Source organism: Cervus elaphus, chromosome 15 (genome assembly GCF_910594005.1).
Source record: "Cervus elaphus chromosome 15, mCerEla1.1, whole genome shotgun sequence".
NCBI classification, from domain to species: domain Eukaryota; kingdom Metazoa; phylum Chordata; class Mammalia; order Artiodactyla; family Cervidae; genus Cervus; species Cervus elaphus.
This window is the reverse complement of record NC_057829.1, coordinates 59,568,447-59,592,218: the sequence shown is the minus strand read 5'-3', so window position 1 is coordinate 59,592,218 and position 23,772 is coordinate 59,568,447. Positions and strand designations below refer to the sequence as shown.

The window sequence follows — 23,772 nt, the reverse complement described above, 5'->3', positions numbered from 1 at the left end:
TTGAGAAGTGATTTATCAAGCTCTGCTTTTCACTAGGAACATATACAGGAGAAATGGATCTGCATTGGTATACACTAATCACCTTATTTTATCTGGAGTGCCTAGTACTATGTGGACTTCCCAGGTGTTGCTTGTGTTAAAGAACCCACCTACCAATCCAAGACATGTAAGAAACTTGGGTTCAATCCCTGGGTTGGGAAGATACCCTGAAGGAGGTCATGGCAACCCATTCCATATTCTTGCCTGGATAATCCCACAGACAGAGGAGCCTGGCGGGCTGCAGACTGTAGGGTTGCAAAGAGTTGGACTGAAGTGACTTAGCATGCATGCAGCTAGTATGGAGTATGGAGTGTGCATGTTTGTGTTAAGTCTCTTCATTCATGTCCAACACTTTGCAATCCTATAGACTGTAGCCTGCAAGGCTCCTATGTCCATGGGATTCTCCAGGCAAGAATACTTGAGTGGGTTGCCATTTCCTTCTCCAGCAGATCTTCCCAACCCAGGGATCAAACCCACGTCTCTTAAGTCTCCTGCATTGGTAGGTGGGTTCTTTACCACTAGCACCCCCTGGGAAAGCCCACGTAGGGAATACTACACAGTGTTAGATAAGTATTTGTATATATGGTCTCCAATACAGATGTTACAGAGTATGAAGAACAGCAGACACATTTCTGCCTGTACAATGAATGAGGAAAGGTCAGAGAAGCTATTCTCAGGAAAGATTGATGAGAAACAGGTGAAGGATGCCCAAGATAAGAGAGAGTTGAAGACAACACCACAGAAGTCAAATGATCTAACACATTCCTCACCCAGGAATGAAGCAGAGCTGGTAAGGAGGCAGCAGAGAAGCAAACCCACTGGCAATTGGGGTGGTATCGATGTCCCTTGGATCAACTACAGATTTAAAGGTAAATTTTTTCTAAAATTGTGCTCAGGAATAAAAACAGCACCATGCTAGGTACTCTCACCCACAAGTCTGTTTTCCTGAAAATAACAAACATAGTGAGCACATACTTCTTGAACACTGCGTTACTGGTTGTCAGAAAGAGACTATGTAGTAATCATTTGATGAATGTTTGAATGGATGGATGGAAGGTGGGATAGACAGATGGACAAAAGTGGACACACGTGTTATCCATGTAACATTTTACCTTAACAGGCATCCTTCTTTCAACAAATATTTACTGAGTATCAGCACTATACCAAGTATCCATACATTATAGCTGCAATTTAATATTTTCAAGTTTCCATAAATTTTTTTCTAGAAACACTCATACCTTGGTTGTATTTTTGTTCTTGGCTTGATGGTCCCAATATGTTACTTTTATTTCTTCGCAGCCTCTTCTCTGCTGTAAGTATATCTACTCTTCATCAACCTCCAAAACACCTTGAAGTTTCAAGTTTTATAACACATGGTTCCTTTTGGTTAAGATTAACTTCTTGGGCTTTTTCAGTACCTAGCTCAAATTTTCCTTGTGAGTTTGAAATAACTGGGTCACCTCTCCAAAGTTCCGGTAATCTAGCCCAAGAATGAGGATGTATCATGAGCAGTGAAAGTGTGTGGCCCTGGGACTGCTGCCCCTTACCATAGACAAAGAACATTTTTACCAGCCCCAGAGCGAGAACTATGTAAGTTCCCACTGATCACCAAAAGGTAATCTTGTCCTCTGAAGTAGTGAAGAAAATAAATTTAAGTTACCTGCTGAGAAAGCCATGAAGTAGTCAGTCTTCTTAAAGTTTCTACTCTCATCCAGGAAGTGGTCAGGTTCAAACACTTCTGAGTTGGTGATTCTTTGTCATCATGTAGCACAGAAGTCAGGGATGTTAATACATCTGTACCCTGGAAAGAACAGATGAAGACAAACTGAACTATGAAGAAGTCATGGAGCTGGAAGAAAGGTTGCAAATCATTTACTCCAGTCTTATGATATAGATGAATGATCTTAGGTCCAGAGAAGAGCAGTGGCATTTTGAGGCAGCAGAAACAGGTAACAAACAAGGATAAGTTTAAGACAAGTGACAGTGATGTTGCAAATGTGAACTTCGACAGCATCTGAAATACTCAGTACCTGGGCCCTAGGGTGTCAGACCTTATTAATCCAATCTGCTTATCATACTGGTATAAGTCCCCACCAGCTGCTTTATTTTATTATGCCAATTTTCACTCATCTCATATGAGGTTTATGACTTAATCTCATATGTGGTTTATGATTTAAAACAAGTCATTATTGTTAATTTGAAATATCTGGAGTTATAACCTCTTTTGTTTTAACAACACTGAGCACAGTAATAAATATTAGTGTTTACCACTGCCACACAAACTATTTGTCTTAATTTTAAAAATATAGAGTAGACTTTATTGCAGATTAATCCTAGCTTTGAAATTCAGGAAGGATGACAAAATTTGAAAAATTATTTTAAAACAATTCAGCTTAGGATCATTAATTGAAGCAAATTGTATCTATTAATGCTAAAAACTGCTAGGTAAATGAATAAGAAGCATCATATTCAGAAAGCCAGAAAGAAACATTCAGTTAATTGAATATAAAAAACACTTCTGCCGTAGAGAAATCTGGCAGATACCACTTTATCATGTGGACAACATTGCATAACCAACAATGGGATAAGTGACACGACGTGCTCCACCTCCCTAATGAATTTCAGCGGGACACACAAAGCACCCATGTAATTCTCTTACCAAGTCATAACTGGAATCTGTGTCCAGAAAACAATCACATAAAACCAGTCTGAGGAAAATTTTACATGACTGCTAAACTGAACTCTTCACAAAGTTAAATGTACTAAAAGAAAACAAACAAGGCAAAGAGAACTGATAACATGAGAAAACAGGGAAAGATAACCAAATGTTAGGCTTGCTCCTGGCTGGATATTGATTTGCAATGAAAAAAAAAGAAAAGCTGTAAAGGTTATTCCCCCCAAAAAATCAATAAAGAAAATCTTTTTAAAAAAGAAAAATTGTTATTTGAGGAAAACTGGGAAATTTTGCATATAACTTATATATTAGATAATATTGTTGAATCAATGACAACTCTTCTGTATATATGCTATTCCTGCTCTGTATATAAAAATTTTTGAGGAATACATACTGAAGTAGGGAGGTAATGATGTGTAAATGAACAGATTGTTAAATGGATACTAATGGAAGAAATTTTCACATATTGAGGTATGGGGAAGTCATTCTGGCTTATACATAATTTAACTTGAATATTATATTAACTAAAATAAAAACAGTTTGTAGGCTATCAAACACACTGTACATTTGTTTAATCATTGAAGAAAAAGATGCACTGACCAGAAATGTCCATACTAAATATAAAGATTAAATGTCCTGTTCCCGGGACACCAATGCCGGAACTCCAATGATAAGACTTCCCTCCCAGCCGCCAAAGACATACTAACTCTCTGTGTCCATGCTGATCTTTTATTGGTGTTGTTTTAAACCTCAAAAGAATCTATCCCTGACTTCTTGATGTTCTTCGTTTTGACAAGGTATAAAACTGTGTGGAAAATACAGAGCAGTTCTTCAGAGTTATCTGAGGTTGCCTTCTGGTTTATAGCCCTCAGTTTGACTCAAAAATCTTTTCTTTTCCTATTAGAGATTGCTTATTGATGATTTCCACCGACATTGCAAAGCAGATATACACACAAATTCATGTATTACATATACATAAAACAAGTTTTTCATGTTTTAAAAATAATGCAAACTTGGGGAAGGCTTCCATCCCCTAATTTTATTATACAAAAGGTCTGCAACTCTTTTATTATTCCTTTGTATATTTTTATGCAAGTTCAAAGGTACAAAAAAAGAGGCTTCTCTGGTGGCTCAGTGGTAAAAATCCACTGCACATGCAGGAGACACCAACGGGATAGACCCCTGATCCAGAAAGATCCTTTGTGCTGTGGAGCAACTAAGTCCATGTGTTGCAACTACTGAGCTTGTGCTCTAGAGCCCAGGAGTGACAGCTACTGAACCCACTTAACACAAGTACTCAAGTCCATGCGCCTTAGAGCCAATGCTCTGCAACAAGAAAAGCCACTGTAATGAAAAGCCCACACACAGTAACTAGACAGTAGCCCCCGCTGGCTGCAACTAGAGAAAAATCCTTGTGGCAACAAAGACCCAGCACAGTGATACATAAATAAATGAATAAAAAACTTTTAAAAAGATACAAAAACCAATATACTCTCTTCAAATGTTGCTCCAGAAATTGGATGAGATTCATGTTCATAAAAAGGGAAACATAATCATTATTTCCCATCATGAATAAAAATTAACTGAATGAATCAATAATCTATGTCTCCTGCATTGGCAGGCAGGTTCTTTACCACTAGCACCACCTGGGAAGCCCTGAATCAATAATCTAAATGTATAAACTAAGATTATAAAGTTTAGCAATAGTTAAGAGTAAATCTTTGGGACCCTGTGCTAGGAAATGTTCTTTAGAGAAACAAACAAACAAACAAACAAAAAACCCAAACAAAACTATTACAAACCAATCTCATAGCACTGCAAAGTGTTCTATTAGACATAGACAATCTTAGATGCCGACAACCCACGTGCAAATATAGCCTACCATCTGTTTTTGTACAATGAGCTGTATATTTTAAGTTGAAAAACATCAATGAAGAAAAACATTTTGATACACATGAACATTATATAAAATCTCAAATTGAGTTTCCATAAAGACTGGAATACAGCCATTCACATTTGTTTCAATATGTCTATGACTGCTTCCGTGCTGCAGCTGCAGAAGTGAATACTGGAATCAGATAGTGAAAGACCCCAAAGTCTGAAATATTTACACTTTGGCATACTTGAGAAAAAGTTTACCAACTCCTGTCTTAGACAATTATCTCAGTGGCTCCAGCCTTGGATAAAAGAAATCACTTATCTGATTGGTAAAAAAGTAAAATCAGCCTGCCAATATTCTGAGATGGCCATACAGAAGGGAATGGTCATTTTCAATGTACACTTGGGAATATACATATGACAATATATTGGTTATTCCCTATTACAGTAGATGTGAAAGATGAGTCATTCCATTCTGATTTCTAGTGTATTGTTTCCCATTTACTTGGAAATAAAAGAAAAACCAAATTTGACTATTTATTACCTTAAACTCAATATTTTTTAAAAAGTCTTTTCTTATTATATCCTTTGGTGAAAAAGTAGTTGATCTGAAGTCCTAACCCTTGTGCAAAACTGGTGATCACTGAGACAAGTCCCATAACCTCTTGGTAAAGTCAGCAAGTCTGTCTTCTCCAAAAACTGGCATTAGTACCTGAAGCCTTACCAATCTTATTACTTACAACAAAATATAAATTTTGGTTATGATCTTTTCTAATATGAATACCAGCATGTCTTGGCTTCAAGTGGAATAGAGTAGTTTTCAGCACACCAACTAGAAAGTCTGAATGTATACAGAAATTGTATGTTAGAAAGCATTAGAAATCTGCTAAGGCAAAAATCCATCTCAATATTCCATACTTGGGAGAATCTCAGAGAAGTAAGCTGACACCTAAAGTTAATTTTAGTGTGTGTCAATGTCCAAATTTTACTCAAAATGGGAGAGGTTGTATCATTCTGTCTGCCACGGAGAAGAGGGATGAACCCTTTCTGGAAGAAAATAAATACCATCCAAAACCATGCATTTTTTTGTTTATAATAATGGATATTTAACCAAAAGTAACAAAGCATTTTGAAGACACAACTAATTGACCATAAGTAGAAGAGGGGAAGACAATAAAAATACACTCATATTATGGAATATTTCTCATCTAATTTTATGATACCAGAATTACCTTGATAACAGAAATATGACAAGAAAATTTTGAGGAAGAAAAATTGTAGAACCAAAATTTCTAATGACTGTAAACAGAGAAGTACTGAACCTATGTGGCATATCGAATCCAGCTGTATATACTTATGTGTATTTAGTGGGAATATGAGGCCAATATCTTCAAACATACCAGTAGATAAAATTGTCAAGTGAAAAAACTACATACATGTTCATGACTAAAAGAAAGCATTAAAAATGAGTAGGTAAGTTTCCCTAATCTGATTTTTAAATTTATAACAAAATGTATATAAAAATCATTCTCAGTAGTGAGATGTTAACCTCTGCTCTACTGCAGATCAGAAATGAAACAAGGACAAAACAAAGGTATTAATCCACAAAGCAGGACAATGTATAGAGAGATTGCGATTAATCTAGAGAGAAATTTTGGCAATCATATTAAATTTAGCAAGGTTGCTACAGATAAGGTCATCAAAATCATAACATTTATTATATTTTCAGATTTTAGATAAAAGACTGGAAGAGGCCTTTTAAAAAATTTATAGCAACAATAACAGGTAGCAATTAAAAATAAATGTAAGATTTGCAAGTCAAATCACCAAAAGAAAACCATTACTGAAAAAATTAAAGAAAACCCCTTCAAAATTGGGGACATTTATCAAATCCATTAGTTGAAAGATTCAGCATGTTATAAATCTTTCCAATTTCATCTTCTGTCACTCTGATTAAAAATCCCAGCAGAGTGTTATGATAAATTACAAACTGATACTAACATTCATTTGGAAATGTCAACAGCTAAGATTAGCCAAACAAGATTAAAGAAGCAGAATAAATTTGGAATATTTATACCACCAGCCATCAAAACCTGTTCTAAAATTTTATAGACTAAACTAAAAATAACACAGAACCCATTAAGCTGCCACAAATATGGGTGTTTTTTTTTTTTTAAACTTCTCTCATATTGTAGTCATAGAAAATTGCACCCATACTTAAAAGGAGAATTTCACCACTGAGGTCAGTATAAGAGAAATTAATCTTACCTTGGGGATGAGGTAGTTTCTGACGTTAATGTCATGGGTCACCGCATGGGGCAGACTGATGGGAGTCAGGTCAACGTATCTCTGGATCTTGTGGATCACAGCATTCGTGTAGGGTATGTAGCCCTTGTTTGCATGCAGAGGCTCCAGTGTCTGCCAGTCATACAGTCAGTCTCTTCCTGGACCTTAGCTGATAAGAGACAATTCAGACTGATGGATAAAGAAAAAGACACACCACATTTCCATACAAATTCAGAGATAAATAGGCATTATGAAGAAGTCCCAATATCATTTTAAACATCAATTATATGCCTAGGAATGCACCTAAGTATATAGAGAAAAAGGCTATAATATAGAGACAGGGTAAGTCTCCTACAAGCTAGGCTTAGGATATATCAATAAATATCTCTATATTGGTGGCTCAGACGGTACAGAATCCACCTGCAATGCAGGAGACCTGGGTTCCATCCCTGGGTTGGGAAGGATCCCCAGGAGAAAGGAATGGCAACCCACTCCAGTATTATCACCTGGAGAATCCTCATGGACAGAGGAGCCTGGTCGTCTACAGTCCACGGGGTTGCAAAGAGTCAGACATGACTGAGCGACTAAGCGTGGAATACATAGTAATAAATACAGAAATGACGAAATGTTTCAAAATATAAACAGAACATAAACACAAGAAACTATAGTCCTTGCAAAAAGAAAACGGAAATCTAATATTGATTTTGTATCAAAATTACACACACACACACACACACACACACATATATATAGTAGTGATAGTGAAAGTCACTCAGTCATGTCCAACTGTTTGGGACCCCAAGGACTATTTAGTTCATGCAATTCTCCAGGCCAGAATACTGGAGTGGAAGCCTTTTCCTTCTTCAGGGGATCTTCCTAACCCAGGGATCGAACCCAGGTCTCCCACATTGCAGGCGGATTCTTTACCTGCTGAGCCACAAGGGAAGCCCATGAACACTGGAGTGGGTAGCCTATCCCTTCTGGAGCAGATCTTCCCAACCCAGGAATTGAACTGGGGTCTCCTGAATTACAGGCGGATTTTATTTTTCAACTGAGCTATTGGGTTGTAATTATAGTACAGTAACAACTGAGATTGAAATGATAAGGAAAACTATTTCATTGTAATTATGGTAATAGTACTTTTTTTGAATTATGTTTTAATGCAGGATCATTAGGCATTATGATAACGATGGTATATTATATGTTTAATAAGGTATTTGACAATTCTTTGTAACATTCGCTGGGAAAACGGTGAGTGGGTAGAAGAATACTATACACATTTTTAAAAACTTTTGCCTGTAAGAAACTTAGCTCCTTTTCTTTTTGGAAACTATTTTACTACTGAAATAAAAGTACTTGTCATAATACATAAGAGTGTGGGTTGTAAAGTTAAATTATAATATATGTGTTTTATTGTATTTGTGAAATGTGTGTGCAATTTGTAAAGCTACTCTTCATTCTCCAATTGCCAAATGACACACTTTCAAAGCTCTAGCAATTTCTTCTGAAATTCTTGTCCTACTTCTGAATAATGACTTTCCGTTTCTGTTTCTTACTTACAGATTTTTAAACAATATGTGATGTCCTGGTATGAAAGATAAAAATTTACATCTGCATCCCCCCTCATACAAAATCACGCACACATTCACACACAAATCCCCTTAGTCCATTTCCCCAATATATTTACACCACAAATTTGGCTGTTATAATATTCATTTTAACATCATTTTGACTAAATAAACAATCCTCCCTGGTAAGGCAATTATGATTATGCATCATATTTGGTATTTTCTTGGACAGCTATGGTTTTTCCAGTGGCCATGTATGGATGTGAGAGTTGGACTGTGAAGAAAGCTGAGTGCCAAAAAATTGATGCTGTTGAACTGTGGTGTTGGAGAAGACTCTTGAGAGTCCCTTGGACTGCAAGGAGATCCAACCAGTCCATCTTAAAGGAGGTCAGTCCTGGGTGTTCATTGGAAGGACTGATGCTGCAGCTGAAACTCCAGTACTTTGGCCACCTCATGCGAAGAGTTGACTCATTGGCAAAGACCCTGATGCTGGGAGGGACTGGGGGCAGGAGGAGAAGGGGACGACATAGGATGAGATGGCTGGATGGCATCACAGACTCAATGGACATGAGTTTGAGTAAACTCCAGGAGGTGGTGATGGACAGGGAGGCCTGGTGTGCTGCGATTCATGGGGTCGCAAAGAGTCTGACACGACTGAGCTACTGAACTGAACTGAACTGACAAGAGACCCACCTCAAAACAAGAGACACATACAGACTGAAAGTGAAGGGCTGGAAAAAAGATTCCACGCAAATAGAGACCAAAAGAAAACAGGAGTGGCAATACTCATATTAGATAGGATAGACTTTGAGATAAAGGCCATGAAAAGAGACAAAGAAGAGAACTACATAATGATCAAAGGATCAATCCAAGAAAAAGATATAACAATTATAAATATATATATGTACCCAACATAGGAGCACTGCAATATGTAAGGCAAATGCTAACAAGTATGAATGGGAAAATTAACATAAACATAATTTATTAACATAATAAAACAACAATAGTGGGAGACTTTAATACCCCACTCACACCTATGGATAGAACTAAACAGAAAATTAACAAGAAAACACAAACTTTAAATGATACAATAGACCAGTTAGACCTAATTGATATCTATAGGACATTTCACCTCAAAACAATGAATTTCACCTTTTTCTCAGGTGCACATAGAACCTTCTCCAGGATAGATCACATCCTGGGCCATAAATCTATCCTTGGTAAATTCAAAAAAATTGAAATCATTTCAAGCATCTTTTCTGACCACAATGCAGTAAGATTAGATGTCAATTAAAAGAGAACTATTAAAAATTACAATATATGGAGGCTGAACTACAAACTGCTGAATAACCAACAAATCACAGAAGAAATAAAAATATAAATGAAAATATGCATAATAACAAGTGAAAATGAAAACACAACAACCCAAAACCTATGGGACACTGTAAATGCAGTACTAAGGGGAAGCTTCAGAGCAATACAGGCTTACCTCAAGAAACAAGAAAAAAGTCAAATAAATAACCTAATTCTACACCTAAAGCAACTAGAAAAGGAAGAAATGAAGAACCTCAGGGTTAGTAGAAGGAAAGAAATCTTAAAAGTTAAGGCAGAAATAAATGCAAAAGAAACAAAAGAGACCATAGGAAAAGTCAACAAAGCTAAAAGCAGCTATTGACAAACCATTAGACAGACTCATCAAGAAACAAAGGGAGAAGAACCAAATCAACAAAATTAGAAATGAAAATGGAGAAATCACAACATTAACACAGAAATACAAAGGATCATTAGAGACTACTATCAGCAACTATGTGCAAACAAAATGGACAACTTGGAAGAAGTGGACAAATTCTTAGGAAAGTACAACTTTCCAAAACTGAACCAGGAAGAAATAAAACATCTTAACAGACCCATCATAAGCATGGAAATTGAAACTGTTATAAGAAATCTTCCAGCAAACAAAAGCCCAGGACCAGATGGCTCCACAGCTGAGTGCTACCAAAATTTAGAGAAGAGCTAACACCTATCTTACTCAAACTCTTCCAGAAAATTGCAGAGGAAGGTAAACTTACAAACTCATTCTATGAGGCCACCATCACCCTAATACCAAATCCTGACAAAGATGCCACAAAAAAAGCAAACTACAGGCCAATATCACTGATGAACATAGATGCAAAAATCCTTAACAAAATTCTAGCAAACAGAATCCAACAACATGTTAAAAAGATCATACACCATGACCAAGTGGGGTTTATCCCAGGGATGCAAAGATTCTTCAATATCTGCAAATCAATCAACATAATACACCATATTAACAAACTGAAAGATAAGAACCATATGATTATATCAATAGATGCAGAGAAAGCCTCTGACAAAATTCAACAGCCATTTATGATAAAAACTCTCCAGAAAGCAGGAATAGAAGGAACATACCTCAACAGAATAAAAGCTATATATGACAAAGGCACAGCAAACATTTTCCTCAATGGTGAAAAATTGAAAGCACTTCCACTAAAGTCAGGAACAAGACAAGGGTGCCTCCTCTCACCACTACTATTCAACATAGTTTTGGAAGTTTTGGTCACAGCAATCAGAGCAGAAAAAGAAATAAAAGGAATCCAGATAGGAAAAGAAGAAGTAAAACGCTCACTGTTTGCAGATGACATGATCCTCTACATAGAAAACCCCAAAGATTCCACCAGAAAATTACTAAAGCTAGTCAATGAATATAGTAAAGTTGCAGGATATAAAATTAACACACAGAAATCCCTTGCATTCCTATACACTAACAATGAGAAAACAGAAAGAGAAATTGAGGAAACAATTCCATTCACCATTGCAACAAAAAGAATAAATATTTAGGAATATATTTACCTAAAGAAACAAAAGACCTATATATAGAAAACTATAAAACACTGATGAAAGAAATGAAAGGGAATACAAATAGATGGAGACTTGTTCATGGAATGGAAGAATCAATATAGTGAAAATGAATATACTACCCAAAGCAATCTGTAGATTCAATGCAATCCCTATAAAGGTACCAAAGGTATTTTTCACAGAACTAGAACAAATAATTTCACAATTTGTATGGATATGCAGAAAACCTTGAATAGCCAAAGCAATCTTGAGAAAGAAGAATGAAACTGGAGGAATCAACCTGCCTGACTTCAGTCTCTACTACAAAGCCACAGTCATCAAGACAGTATGGTACTGGCACAAAGACAGAAATATAGATCAGTGGAACAGAATAGAAAGCCCAGAGATAAATCATGCACCTATGGACACTGTATCTTCAACAAAGGAGGCAGAAATATACAATGGAGAAAAGACACTCTTTAACAAGTGGTGTTGAAAAAAACTGGTCAACCACTTGTAAAAGTATGAAACTAGAACACTTTCTAACACCATACACAAATAAACTGAAAATGGATTAAAGATCTAAACGTAAGACCAGAAACTATAAAACTCCTAGAGGAAAACATAGGCAAAACACTCTCTGACATAAATCACAGCAAGATCCTCTATGACCCACCTCCCAGTGTATAGGAAATAAATAAAAGCAAAAATAAACAAATGGGACCTAATTAAACTTAAAGCTTCTGCACAACAAAGGAAACTATAAGCAAAGTGAAAAGACAGCCTTCTGAATGGGAGAAAATAATAGCAAACGAAACAATGGATAAAGAATTAATCTCAAAAATATACAAGCAACTCCTGCAGCTCAATTCCAGAAAAATAAATGGCCCAATCAAAAAATGGGCCAAAGAACTAAACAGACATTTCTCCAAAGAAGACATACAGATGGCTAACAAACACATGAAAAGATGCTCAACATCACTCATTATCAGAGAAATGCAAATCAAAACCACAATGAGGTACCATTTCACACCAGTCAGAATGGCTGCTATCCAAAAGTCTACAAGCAATAAATGCTGGAGAGGGTGTGGAGAAAAGGGAACCCTCTTACACTCTTGGTGGGACTGCAAACTAGTACAGTCACTATGGAAAACAGTGAGGAGATTGCTTTAAAACCTGGAAATAGAACTGTCATATGACCCAGCAATCCCACTGCTGGTCAATACAATATTCTAAAGTAATAAGCCTCCAATTAAAATAAATAAATTTAAATTAAAAAAATTAACAGAACCTAAGAGACAAAGTAACAGAAAAAATTAACAAAACAAATTAATAGAACAAATTAACAGTACCTAATAGACAGTGAACAATGCAAAAAAAAAAAAGAAAGAAAGAAAGAAAAAAGAAAAAAGGGAAAGCAATAGAATGGGAAAGACTAGAGATCTCTTTAAGAAAATTAGAGATACTAAGGGAATATTTCATGAAAAGATGGGCTCAATAAAGGACAGAAATGGTATGGATCTAACAGAAGCAGAAGATATTAAGAAGAGGTGGCAAGAATACACAGAAGAACTGTACAAAAAAGATCTTTATGACCCAAATAATTGCGATGGTGTGATCACTCACCTAGAGCCAGATATCCTGGAATGTGAAGTCAAATGGGCCTTAGAAAGCATCACGACGGACAAAGCTAGTGGAGGTGATGGAATTCCAGTTGAGCTATTTCAAATCCTGAAAGATGATGCTGTGAAAGTGCTGCAGTCAGTATGCCAGCAAATTTGGAAAACTCAGCAGTGGCCACAGGAGTGGCAAAGGTCCGTTTTCATTACAATCCCTAAGAAAGGCAATCCCAAAGAATGCTCAAACTCCCACACAATTGCACTCTTCTCACACATCAGTAAATTAATGCTCCAAGTTCTCCAAGCGAGGCTTCAGCAATACGTGAACCGTCAACTTCCAGATGTTCAAGCTGGTTTTAGAAAAGGCAGACGAACCAGAGATCAAATTCCCAACATCCGCTGGATCATCAAAAAAGCAAGAAGTTCCAGAAAGACATCTATTTCTGCTTTATTGACTACACCAAAGCCTTCGACTGTGTGGATCAGAATAAACTCTGGAAAATTCTGAAAGAGATGGGAATACCAGACCACCTGACCTACCTCTTGAGAAACCTGTATTCAGGTCAGGAAGCATCAGTTAGAACTGGCCATGGAACAACAGACTGGTTCCAAATAGGAAAAGGAGTACATCAAGGCTGTATATTGTCACCCTGCTTATTTAACTTATATGCAGAGTACATCATGAGAAACTCTGGGCTGGATGAAGCACAGTGCTGGAATCAAGATTGATGGGAGCAATATAAATAACCTCAGATATGCAGATGACACTACCTTTATGGAAGAAAGTGAAGAAGAACTAAAGAGCCTCTTGACGTAAGTGAAAGAGGAGAGTGAAAAAGTTGGCTTAAAGCTCAACATTCAGAAAACTAAGATCATGACATCTGGTCCCATTACTTCACAGCAAATAGATGAGGAAACAGTGGGAACAGTGGCTGATTTTATTTTGGGGTGCTCCAAAATCACTGCAGATGGTGACTGCAGCCATGAAATTAAAAGATGCTTACTCCTTGGAAGGAAAGTTATGACCAACCTAGACATCATATTAAAAAACAGAGACATTGCTTTACCAACAAAGGTCCGTCTAGTCAAGGCTATGGTTTTCTCCAGTAGTCATGTATGGATGTGAGAGTTGAACTATAAAGAATGCTGAGCATAGAAGAATTGATGCTTTTGAACTGTGGTGTTGGAGAAGATTCTTGAGAGTCCCTTGGACTGCAAGGAGATCCAAGCAGTCCATCCTAAATGAGATCAGTCCTGAATATTCATTGGAAGGACTGATGCTGAAGCTGAAACTCCAATACTTCCGCCACCTGATGGCAAGAGTTGATTCATTGGAAAAGACCCTGATGCTGGGAAAGATTGACGACAGGAGGAGAAGGGGACTGCAGAGGATGAGATGATTGGATGGCATCACCAACTCAACGGACATGACGTTGGATAAACTCCGGGAGTTGGTGATGGTCAGGGAGGACTGTCGTGCTGCAGTCCATGGGGTCCCAAAGAGTTGGACACGACTGAGTGACTGAACTGAACTGAACTGAACTGAACTGAAGAGACATATAGAATTCAGTCAAGTGTACACCATCCATTTAATGGGAATCTGAGAAAAGAGAGAGCAAAGGAATAGAAAATAAATATTAAAAAAAAGAATGGCAACTTTCCTGTTGGTCTAATGGTTAAGACTCCACCTTCCAATGCAGAAGGTAAGGGTTCAATCCCTGGTCAGGGAGCTAAGATCCCACATGCCTCCCAGTCAAAAAACAAAACAAAAAAACCTCACAAAACAGAAGCAATGTTGTAACAAATTAAATAGACTTTAAAAATTGTCCACTTCAAAAAATCTTTATAAAAAAATAAAAGAGTTGCTGAAAACTTTCAGAATTTGGTGAAATACATGAACCAATGAATCCAAGAAGTTAAATAAGCTTCAAGAATTATAAACCCAAATAGAGTCACAGCAAGGCACATTTTGATCAAACTGTCAAAAGCCAAGGCAAAAGAGAGAAAGTTTAAAGCATCAACAGAGAAATCCTTCATCATATGCAAAGGTTTGTAATAGGATAACAGTTCATTTTCTATACAAATGGAGACCAGTAATTGATGGAAAGATATAGTTTAAATCCTGGATGTAAAAATATCAACCAAGAAGTCTGTATCTGCACAATTATCTCTCCAGAAAATAGAAGATATAAGACATTCCCAAAATAAAAGCTAAGGGGGTTCCTGACTAATAGATTGACCCTACAAGAAATGCTAATGGTAATCATCTTCCCAGTTAAAAGCAAAAGCCACTAGATGATAATTCAAAGCCAGACTAATTTCCTTGTTAAAAATAACCATGTAGGTAAATATAAAAGTTAATATTATCATATTCTAATATAAAACCTTCTTTTAATTTTCTATTTTATTTAAAAGACAGATGCGAGAGGAGCTAAGATGGCAGAGGAATAGGACGGGGAGACCACTTTCTCCCCCACAAATTCATCGAAAGATCATTTGAATGCTGAGCAAACTCCACAAAACAACTTCTGATAGCTAGCAGAGGACATCAGGCACCCAGAAAAGCAGCCCATTGTCTTCAAAAGGAGGTAGCACAAAATATAAAAGATAAAAAGAGAGACAATTGAGTTAGGGATGGCGATCCATCCAGGGAAGGGAGACCTAATAGAGGAAGTTTCCAAACACCAGGAAAACCTCTCACCAGGCAGGTCTAGGGGAAGTTTTCGAATCTCAGAGGGCAACCTAACTGGGAGGAAAAATAAATAAAACCCACAGATTACATGCCTAAAAGCAACTCCCAGCAGAAAAGTACCCCAGATGCTCGCATTCACCACCAGCAAGTTGGGGCTGAAAGGAGAGGAGCGGGCGGCATTGCTTAGGGTAAGGACCGGGCCTGAAAGCCCTGAGGGCAATCTGAGTGAGCTAACATGAGATAGCAACTTAAACTGTGGGATAGCGAGAGGGCGAGAGAGAGAGAGAGAGAGAGAGAGAGAGAGAGAATTAACCTGCGAAAAGCCCTAACCAAAGGCAATGCCGGCCATTTGCAGAAAAAAGGAAGGACCGAGCAATTCCAGAGAAGAGCTAACTGGCTGCAGGCCAGCCCATCTGCTGCCGGAGGCAGGAGGCAGTGGGGAGGGGAAAGGGGCAAACTCTGCCCCAGAGACAGCATCCCCTACCAAACTGCAAACTGGCTTCCAATCTCTAACCAAAGACTTCCTGAGATTCTGGATGGTTGACATCCACTGGGAGGGTCGCAGCAAGAGATCACCTCCCCAGAAGAGACACAAGGTGTACCAGACTGGTGCGCTCTGAAACTGAGATGGGGACGGGGAGGGGTGAAATCATGCTGCACCTGGGGAGAGTGCGCTAGTCAAGCCCCTGACTCCCTGAGCTGCTCGGATAGGGAAGGCACAAAACTCAGGCCCAACCGAGGCTGTGCCTTTGTGGAGTACCCAAAAACCTGAACCTGAGTGACTTGGGCCTGGGAAGTGCACACAACTCAGGGCCCGCTCCCTGTAGAGCAGCCTGGAGCCTGAGCAGTGTAGACAGGGAAAGCACACACGCCGTGAGTGGGGGCAAACCTAGTGTGGCCAGAACACTGCGAGTACCCCCCACACATGCCAGTGATATTTGTCTGCAGTGCCCCTCCCTCGCCACAGCATGACTGAACAAGCGAACCTAAACAAGAGACCACCTCCGCCAACTTGTGTCAGGGCCGAAATTAGACACTGAAGAGACCTGCAAACAGAAGTCAAATAAACAAAGGGAACCGCTTTAGAAGTGACAAGAGCAACAGATTAAAATCCCTGTAGCTAACACCGAATACACTGGAAGGGGCCTATAGATATCGAGAAGTGCAAGCTGGAACAAGGAGCTATCTGAAACTGAACTGAACCCACACTGCCTGCAACAGCTTCAGAGAAATTCCTGGATATATTTTTACTATTATTTTTTTTTATTAAATTTTTTTTTCTTTTTTGAAGTCCTCTATTAGTCCTCTATTACTCCTTAATTTTCATTTTTATAGCCCACTATATCCTTGCAAAAAAAGGGGGGGACCCTATTTTTAAAGCAAACTTCATATATATTTCTCAAATTTGTGTGTGTGTGTGTGTGTGTGTTTAAATATTGTATTTTTAAGAGTCTAACCTCTACTCTAGATTTTTAATCTTTGTTTTTCAGTGTTTGATATCAATTTTGGACATTTAAGAATCCAACCTTCAGTACCCATTTTTACTCAGGAGTGTGATTACTGGTTTGATTACTCTCTCCCCTTTTTTGACTCTCCTTTTTCTCCCCCAGATCATCTCTATTTCCTCCCTCCCCCTTCTCTTCTCAATCCAATTCTGTGAATCTCTGTGGGTATTCTGGGCTGCAGAGAACACTTAGGGAACAGAGTACTGTCTAGATCTGTCTCTCTTCTCTTGAATCCCCCTTTTGCTCCTCCTGCTCATCTCTATCTCCTTCTTCACTCTCCTCTTCTTCATGTAACTCTGTGAACCTCTCTGGGTGTCCCTCACTGTGGAGAATCTTTTCACTATTAACCTATAAGTTTTATTATTAGTGCTGTATGGATGCAGAAGTCTTGAGGCTACTGGAAAAATAAGACTGAAATCCAGAGGCAAGAGGCTTAAGCCCCAAACCTGAGAACACCAGAGAACTCTGGACTACAGGGAACATTAATTAATAAGAGGTCATCCAAAAGCCTCCATACCTACACTGAAACCAAGCACCATCCAAGAGCCAACAAGTTCCAGAGCAAGACATACCATGCAAATTCTCCAGCAATGCAGGAATATAGCCCTGAGGTCAATATACAGGCTGCCCAAAGTCACACCAAACGCATAGACCCATCTCAAAACCCACTACTGGACACTCCATTGCACTCCAGAGTGAACAAATCCAGCTCCACCCATCACAACACCGACACAAGCTTCCCTAACCAGGAAACCTTGACAAGCCAATTGTCCAAACCCACCCACTGGGGGAAACCTCCACAATTAAAAGGAACCACAGACCTCCAGAATACAGAAAGGCTACCCCAAACACAGCAATCTAAATAAGATGAAAAGGCAGAGAAATACCAAGCAGGTAAAGGAACATGAAAAATGCCCACCAAGCCAAACAAAAGAGGAGGAGATAGGGAATCTACCTGAAAAAGCATTTAGAATAATGATAATAAAAATGATCCAAAATCATGAAAACAAAATGGAGTTACAGATAAATAGCCTGGAGACAAGTATTGAGAAGATGCAAGAAATGTTTAACAAGGACCTAGAAGAAATAAAAAAGAATCAATTAAAAATGAAAAATGCAATCAATGAGATCAAAAACACTCTGGTGTGAACCAACAGTAGAATAACAGAGGCAGAAGATAGGATAAGTGAGGTAGAAGATAAAATGGTGGAAATAAATGAAGCAGAAAGGAAAAAAGAAAAAAGAATCAGAAGAAATGAGGACAACCTCAGAGACCTCTGGGACAATGTGAAATGCCCCAACATTTGAATCACAGGCATCCCAGAATAAGAAGACAAAAAGACAGTCCATGAGAAAATACTCGAGGAGATAATAGCTGAAAACTTCCCTAAAATAGGGAAGGAAATAGTCATACAAGTCCAAGAAACCCAGAGAGTCCCAAACAGGATAAACCCAAGGTGAAACACCCCAAGACACATATTAATCAAATTAACAAAGATCAAACACAAAGAACAAGTATTAAAGGCAGCAAGGGAGAAACAACATATAACACACAAGGGGATTCCTATAAGGATAACAGCTGATCTTTCAATAGAAACTCTTCGGGCCAGAAGGGGATGGCAGGATATACTTAAAGTAATGAAAGAGAATAACCTACAACCCAGATTACTGTACCCAGCAAGGATCTCATTCAGATATGAAGGAGAATGCAAAAGCTTTACAGATAAGCAAAAGCTGAGAGAATTCAGCACCACCAAACCAGCTCTTCGACAAATGCTAAAGGATCTGCTCTAGACAGGAAACACAGAAAGGTTGTATAAACGTGAACCCAAAACAACAAAGCAAATGGCAAGGGGACCATACTTATCAATAACTACCTTAAATGTAAATGGGTTGAATGCCCCAATCAAAAGACAAAGACTGGCTGAATGCATACAAAAGCAAGACCACTATATGCTGTCTACAAGAGACCCACCTCAAAACAAGGGACACATATAGACTGAAACTGAAGGTCTGGAAAAAAAAATATTTCACGCAAACAGAGAACAAAAGAAAGCAGGAGTCGCAATACTCATATCAGAGAAAATAGACTTTAAAATAAAGGCTGTGAAAAGAGACAAAGAAGGACACTACATAATAATCAAAGGATCAATCCAAGAAGAATATATAACAATTATAAATAAATATGCACCCAACATAGGAGCACCACTATATGTAAGGCAATTGCTAACAAGTATGAAAGGCGGAATTAACAATAACACAATAACACTGGTGACTTTAATATCCCACTCACACCTCTGGATAGATCAACTAAACAGAAAATTAACAAGGAAACACAAACCTTAAATGACACAATGGACCAGCTAGACATAGTTGGTATCTATAGGACATTTCACCCCAAAACAATCAATTTCACCGTTTTCTCAAGTGCACACAGAACCTTCTCCAGAATAGATCACATCCTGGGCCATAAATCTGGTCTTGGAAAATTCAAAAAAATTGAAATCATTCCAGTCATCTTTTCTGACCACAGTGCAGTAAGATTACATCTCAATTACAGGGAAAAAAAAATATTAAAAAATCAAACATATGGAGGCTAAATAACACGCTTCTGAATAACCAACAAATCATAGAAGAAATCAAAATATGCATAGAAATGAATGAAAATGAAAACACAACAACCCAAATCCTACGGGACACTGTAAAATCAGTGCTAAGGGGAAGATACATAACATTACAGGCTTATCTCAAGAAACAAGAAAAAAGTCAAACAAATAACCTAACTCTACACCTAAAGCAACTAGAGAAGGAAGAATAGAAGAACGAAGAACCCCAGGGTTAGTAGAAGGAAAGAAATCTTAAAAATTAAGGCATAAATAAATGCAAAAGAAACAAAAGAAAGCATAGAAAAAATCAACAAAGCTAAAAGTTTGTTTTTTGAAAAGGTAAAAAAAAAAATGACAAACCATTAGCCAGACTCACCAAGAAACAAAGGGAGAAGAACTAAATTAACAAAATTAGAAATGAAAATGCAGAGATCACAACAGACAACACTGAAATACAAAGGATCATAAGAAACTACTACAAGCAGCTATATGCCAATAAAATGGACAACTTGGAAGAAATGGACAAATTCTTAGAAAAGTATACTTTCCAAAACTGAACGAGGAAGAAACAGAAAATCTTAACAGACCCATAACAAGCAAGGAAATCAAAACTGTGATCAGAAATCTTCCAGCAAACAAAAGCCCAGGACCAGATGGCTTCACAGCTGAATTCTACCAAAAATTGAGTGTGTGGCTAAACCTATCTTACTCAAACTCTTCCAGAAAATTGCAGAGGAAGGTAAACTTCCAAACTCATTCTATGAGGCCACCATCACCCTAATACCAAAACCTGACAAATATGTCACAAAAAAAGACAACTGCAGGCCAATATCACTGATGAACATAGATGCAAAAATCCTTAACAAAATTCTAGCAAACAGAATCCAACAACATATTAAAAAGATCATACATCATGACCAACTGGGGTTTATCCCAGGGTTGCAAAGATTCTTCAATATCTGCAAATCAATCAATATAATACACCACATTAACAAATTGAAAGATAAAAACCATATGATCATATCAATAGATGCGGAGAAAGCCTCTTATAAAATTCAACAGCCATTTATGATAAAAATCCTCCAGAAAGCAGGAATAGAAGGAACATACCTCAACAGAATAAAAGCTATATATGACAAAGGCACAGCAAACATTTTCCTCAATGGTGAAAAATTGAAAGCATTTCCTCGAAGTCAAGAACAAGACAAGGGTGCCCATTCTCACCACTACTATTCAACATTGTGTTGGAAGTTTTGGCCACAGCAATCAGAGCAGAAAAAGAAATAAAAGGAATCCAGATAGAAAAAGAAGAAATAAAACTCTCACTGTTTGCAGATGACATGATCCACGACATAGAAAACCCTAAAGACTCCAGAAAATTACTAGAGCTAGTCAGTGAATATACTAAAGTTGGAGGATATAAAATTAACACACAGAAATCCCTTGCATTCCTATACACTAACAATGAGAAAACAGAAAGAGAAATTAAGGAAATAATACCATTCACCATTGCAACAAAAAGAATAAAATACTTAGGAGTATATCTACCTAAAGAAACAAAAGACCTATATATAGAAAACTATAAAACACTGGTGAAAGAAAACAAAGAGGACACAAACAGATGGAGAAATATACTGTGTTCATGGATTGGATGAATCAATATTGTGAAAATGAGTATACTATTCAAAGCAATCTATAGATTCAATGCAATCCCTATCAAGCTACCAACGGTATTTTTCACAGAACTAGAGCAAATAATTTCACAATTTGTATGGAAATACAAAAAATCTCGAATAGCCAAAGCAATCTTGAGAAAGAAGAATGGAACTGGAGGAATCAACCTGCTTGACGTCAGTCTCTACTGCAAAGCCACAGTCATCAAGACAGTGTGGTACTGGTACAAAGACAGAAATATAGATCAATGGAACAAAATAGAAAGCCCAGAGATAAATCCACATACCTATGGACAGCTTATCTTGGAGAAAGGAGGTAAGAATATACAATGAAAAACAGACAACCTCTTTAACAAGTGGTGCTGGGAAAACTGGTCAACCACTAGTAAGGGAATGAAACTAGAACACTTTCTAACACCATACACAAAAATAAACTCAAAATGGATTAAAGATCTAAATGTAAGACCAGAAACTATAAAAACTCCTAGAGGAGAACATAGGCAAAACACTCTCTGACATAAATCACAGCAAGATCCTCTATGACCCACTTCCCAGAATATTGCAAATAAAAGCAAAAATAAACAAATGGGACCTAATGAAACTTAAAAGCTTTTGCACTACAAAGGAAACTATAAGCAAGGTGAAAAGACAGCCTTCCGAATGGGAGAAAATAATAGCAAATGAAGAAACAGACAAAGGATTACTCTAAAAAATATACAAGCAACTCCTGCAGCTCAATTCCAGAAAAAAAAAAAAACGACCCAATCAAAAAATGGGTCAAAGAACTGAACAGACGTTTCTCCAAAGAAGACATACAGATGGCTAACAAACACATGAAAAGATGCTCAACATCACTCATCATCAGAGAAATGTAAATCAAAACCACAATGAGGTACCACTACACACCAGTCAGGATGGCTGCTATCCAAAAGTCTACAAGCAATAACTGCTGGAGAGGGTGTGGAGAAAAGGGAACCCTCTTACACTGTTGGTGGGAATGCACCGCCGCTATGGAGAACAGTGTGGAGATTCCTTTAAAACCTGGAAATAGAACTGCCATATGACCCAGCAATTCCACTTCTGGGCATACACACCGAGGAAACCAGATCTGAAAGAGACACATGTACCCCAATGTTGATCGCAGCACTGTTTATAATAGCCAGGACATGAAAGCAACCTAGATGTCCATCAGCAGACTAGTGGATAAGAAAGCTATGGTACATATACACAATGGAATATTAATCAGCCATTAAAGAGAATACATTTGAATCAGTTCTAGTGAGGTGGACGAAACTGGAGCCCATTATAGAGTGAAGTAAGCCAGAAAGATAAACACCATTACAGTATACTAATGCATATATATGGAATTTTAAAAGATGGTAACGATAACCCTATGTGCAGGACAGAAAAAGAGACACAGATGTATAGAACAGACTTTTGGACTCTTTGGGAGAAGGCGAGGGTGAGATGATCTAAGAGAATAGCACTGAAACATGTATATTATCAAGTGTGAAACAGATCGCCAGCCCAGGTTGGATGCATGAGACAAGTGCTCGGGGCTGGTGCACTGGGAAGACCCAGAAGGATGGGGTGGGGAGGGAGGTGGGAGGGGGGATCAGGATGGGGAATACATGTAAATCCATGGCTGATTGATGTGAATATATGGCAAAAACCACCAGAATATTGTAAAGTAATTAGCCTCCAACTAATAAAAATAAATGGAAAAAATAAATAAGTATAAGAAAAATGCATAAAAACAATCATTAGAAATACATTATTCTAGAAAAAATCATATACAGATATATTCTGTGATACCAATGAAATAAAGTGGAATGAAACTGGGTGGGATCAGAATTAACATACAATTAGAAGCTACAGTGAAAACAATTCATACTGGATTTTTCTAAATATAAGAAGTTAACAAGTCTTCCCTGGTGGTCCAGTGGTTAAAAATTCAGCTGCCAGTGCAGGGGACATGGGTTTGATCCCTGGTCAGGGGAGATTCCACATGCCTCAGAGCAACTAAGCATGTGTGCCACAACTACTGACCCTGCATGCTGAAACTAATAAAACCCACGCACCTAGAGCCTGTGCTATGCAGCAAGAAAAACTGCCACAATGAGAAGCTCACATATCACAACAAAGAGTAGTCCCCTCTCACCACAAGTAGAGAAAGTCCACACAAAGCAATGAAAAGCCATTGCAACCAAAATGAACAAATAAATAAAATTATTTTTTAAGAGAGGTTAACAATAATTCCCATTTTAAAGAGTAACTGAAAAATATACAAACATTTGAAAGGGGTAAAATTGTACACTAGAAAAAAGTGATCATACAAAAAATAAGACTATACCAGAAGAACTGAAAAACAAAAAA

The 23,772-nt window shown here is 37.7% G+C and overlaps 1 pseudogene; it reads right to left on the bottom strand.

The window, feature by feature from the left end:
* Positions 1–805: 805 nt before the first annotated feature.
* LOC122708550 lies at positions 806–8,494 on the bottom strand (annotated as a pseudogene).
* Between the last annotated feature and the right edge of the window lie 15,278 nt (positions 8,495–23,772).